This window comes from Camellia sinensis, chromosome 2 (genome assembly GCF_055761805.1).
Source record: "Camellia sinensis isolate YWXY chromosome 2, ASM5576180v1, whole genome shotgun sequence".
Lineage (NCBI taxonomy): Eukaryota > Viridiplantae > Streptophyta > Magnoliopsida > Ericales > Theaceae > Camellia > Camellia sinensis.
In genome coordinates, this window is record NC_138962.1 from 113,124,954 (window position 1) to 113,129,228 (window position 4,275).

A 4,275-nucleotide genomic window follows, 5' to 3' on the forward strand; every position below is an offset into this window, starting at 1 on the left:
ACGATATATTAATCTATTCCAAGAGTGAAGTTGAGCATGAGAAACATCTGAGACTTGCCTTGCAGATTTTGAGAGATAGGAAGTTGTATGCCAAGCTTAGCAAATGTGAGTTTTGGCTTTCCAGCATTTCATTTTTGGGGCATGTGATTAATGAAGAGGGTATCTCTGTTGACCCAAGTAAGATTGAAGCCGTTGTGAATTGGCCGACACTGACCAATGTGTCCGAGGTTCGTAGTTTTCTGGGTTTGGCCGGTTACTACAGAAAGTTTGTGAAGGACTTCTCAAAGATTACAATACCCTTGACACAACTAATTCAGAAAGGAGTGGCGTATGAATGGACCGATGATAGGGAATCAGCCTTCCAGGAGCTAAAGACGAGGTTAGTCATAACACCAGTCCTTGTACTGCCGACGGGTAATGAGGAATTCCAGATTTATAGTGATGCTTCTTATAAGGGCTTGGGATGTGTGTTAATGCAAAGGGGTAAGGTTATAGCATATCCATCGCGTCAATTGAAACCTCACGAAAAGAATTATCCTACCCATGATTTAGAACTAGCAGCCGTAGTGTTTGCTTTGAAGATTTGGCGTCATTACTTGTATGGAGCTTCTTGCCAAGTTTTCACAGATCACAATAGTTTGAAGTATTTGTTTACTCAGAAGGAACTGAACATGAGACAGAGAAGATGGCTTGAGTTATTGAAGGATTACAACATGCAGATTCAGTATCATCCAGGTAAGGCAAATTCAGTGGCCGACGCTTTAAGTAGGAAGGTAGATGGGAATTTGGCATGTCTAGCGATGATTTCAGTGGAGCCGACTATTATTGACGAAGTGAAGACCAGGCAGATGGAGGATGAATTCTTCAAGAAAGTGATTGATGAGTTTGTCACCAAGCCGAGGTTAGGGTACACCATCGAGAATCAGGTTTTGAAGTTTGAAGGAAGGTTGTGTGTGGCCGACGTCCTGGAGTTAAAAAGGAAGGTTTTGCAGGAAGACCATGGTTCCAAATTTGTAGTACATCCAGGGAACACCAAGATGTATCAAGATGTGAAGCAAACTTTTTGGTGGCCAAATATAAAGAGAGAAATAGCCGAGTTTGTATCTCAGTGCCTATATTGTCAACAAGTGAAAGCAGAGCACCAAAGGCTAGCAGGACTTCTTCAACCTTTGTCGATTCCCGAATGGAAATGGGAGCACATCTCCATGGATTTTGTGGTTGGTTTGCCGAGGACACAGAAGGGTATGGATTCAGTTTGGGTTGTAGTCGATAGATTAACTAAGTCAGCACACTTCTTACCTGTTAAGACTACCTTTAATGCCGATCAACTCGCTTTGTTTTATATGAATGAGATCGTTAGACTTCATGGAGTGCCGATGTCCATTGTATCAGACTGAGATCCGAGGTTTGTTTCTAGATTTTGGCAGAGTCTACAAGGAGCTTTGGGAACAGAGTTGAGATTTAGCACAGCTTTTCATCCCCAGACCGATAGGCAAACAGAGAGAACAATTCAGACGCTTGAGGATATGCTCAGACTATGTGTATTGGACTTCAAGGGAAGTTGGGAAGTGCATTTGCTGTTGGTGGAATTCGCCTACAACAACAGTTTTCAAGCTAGCATTGGCATGATACCGTATGAAGCTCTGTATGGAAGAAAGTGCAGATCGCTGATATGTTGGACCGAAGTAGGAGACAAAGCTTTAATCGGTCCCGAACTGGTTCAAGTGACAACTGAGAAGATTAAACTTATCCGACAAAGAATTAGGACTGCTCAGAGTCGACAAAAGAGTTACGCCGACCAGAGGAGAAGAGACTTAGAATTTGAAGTTGGGGATCACGTATTCTTGAAGATTTCACTGATGAAAGGAGTTTTAAGATTTGGGAAGAAAGGTAAGTTGGCACCTCGTTACATTGGGCGGTTTGAAATTCTTGAAAGAGTTAACCCAGTTCCCTATAGACTTGCTTTGCCACCAGAATTAAGCCAAGTCCACAATGTGTTTCATGTTTCCATGTTAAGGAAGTATATTCGGGATCCATTGCATGTGATTGATCATTCTGGGATAATGATTAATGAAGAATTAGATTACGAGGAGAAGCCGACAAGAATTATCAATAGACAAGTGAAACAGTTGAGAAACAAGTCGATACCGATGGTGAAGGTTGAATGGAAGGAGAACTATGGCAAGGATGCTACGTGGGAAATGGAAGAAGAAATGGAAATCCGACATCCGGAGTTGTTTGTGGGATAAGGTAACTTAAGTTTGGGGACCAAACTCCTTTAAGGAGGGAAGGATGTAGTAACCCTCACTTTACTCTAGTCATGCTTGCATGTATTTACATGATCTTGTCTTGTTAAGTTGCATTGCAAACCTTGATTTGTTTCGCATAAGTGTTGCTTGCATGTTTTGTTCCTTGCTTGGTGTGAGTTTAGCCGAGGTCGTCTTAAGCCTAGGTTACACCTTTGAACTTCTTGCACCTAGGACCATCTTGGAACCACCTTGGTTGACCTCCACCCTCACCCTGACATGTTGGCCGAGATGTCATTATCTAGGGCGAGGTGTTCATCACCAAGGCCGAGATGTGTATTATCTAGGCCGAGATGTTGTACCAAAGTGATCTTGTCCCTGGACTGGTATGACCTAGACCGAGGTGTGGCACATCTAGGCCAAGTGTTGTCTTTCCTAGCCGAGATCATTGTCCCCTTACTTGCCGAAGCCTATGTCCTAGCCGAGACCATTACCCGCCGGAGTGCCCTTGTTACCTTGCTTGTCATACACACTTTGTCATAGCTTTGTCATGTCTTTCTATCACCTTTTTGAGGAGATCCAATCAGCCGTTGCCACGTGTCCCAGTCGAGGGCTAAGTCAGTCGGCAGAGTTAGAAATATATCATTTTGTGTCATATCCTTTGCATGGTAGAGAGAGAAGCTCTAGGAAGAAGAGAGGAAGTTGGAGTGAGAGAGCTAGATCCCAAGCTTGATCTTTAGAGTTTGAGCCGTTTAATCTGTGTTTTGAGGTTAGAATCTTGATTTACTCTTGTTATTCCTTATGTCGATCCGACTGCATTGCATGATCCAGCATGATTCATGAGCCATGCATTGATTTAAAGTTTGTTTTAGAAAGAGAAAGTGATGTTCATGTGTTCTTGAAGAAAAACCATGTTTTGATCCGAAAGTTTGTAACAAGCTCCATGTTTTTATGTTTGTTTCCGTAAGATCTTCAAGTATGGGTACCCAGGTCCATGGTTGCAAAACTTATCTCATGAAAACTCAGATTTTGAATGAAGAAGTTATGATTTTAGCATTTCATGTTCTTGTTCTTCATGTTCTTCAAGAGGGAAACCCAGATTTTTCCCAGACTTCATTTCTTTGAATGCGGTCGTCAGGAACACACCTTGGCCAAGGGGTGTGGGACCTCGGCCTAGATCTGGTTAGTACCCAGCATGTTTTTCGGAGATAAAAAGGCAGTGTTGTAACTCTCAGCATGGTTTGCTTTGTTTGACTTGATTTTAAAAGAAATGCCAAGATTCTTTCCTATCATGTAAAGCTTGTTTTAAGGATGCATTTCATATCCATCTTTGAGCATCTCTTCTTGTCTTCTTGAAACGCATCCAATAGGATTTATTATGTGCTTGTAAGCCTTGGATCCGTGCTTGTAATTCCTACACCCGAAGAACTATGTGAGTGGTGTTTTTAATAAAGTTATGTTATAAAGTTTTGATAAAGCTTTGCTTTGTTTTGGAAAAGTATTTGATCAAGCATGAATGATTATCCCTAGTTTTTATATCAAGTATTATCTTGTTTTGATGCCATTCTTGGAAAGTCCGTATGTGCTAGGGGACTTTAAACCTTTGTAGCACAAGTCCGTACGTGCTAGGGGACTTTAAACCTTGGTGGCATAAGTCCGTACGTGCTAGGGGACTTTAAACCTTTGTAGCACAAGTCCGTATGTGCTGGGGGACTTTAAACCTTTGTGGCACAAGTCCGTACGTGCTAGGGGACTTTAAACCTTTGTAGCACAAGTCCGTACGTGCTAGGGGACTCTTAACCTTTGTAGCACAAGTCCTTACGTGCTAGAGGACTCTAAGCTTTTGTAGCACCTTTGTTTAATGTCATCCCTTGTATTATATTGATGCTGGTAAGCATCCCTTGAAGATTTGAAAGACTTGATTGATGGTCTTGATTCATCCCTTGATTTTGTATAAGTTATGCTATGTATTGTTAAAAAAGAGAACTTGAATATCATTCATGCAAAACCTTTATTACTGGTATCATTC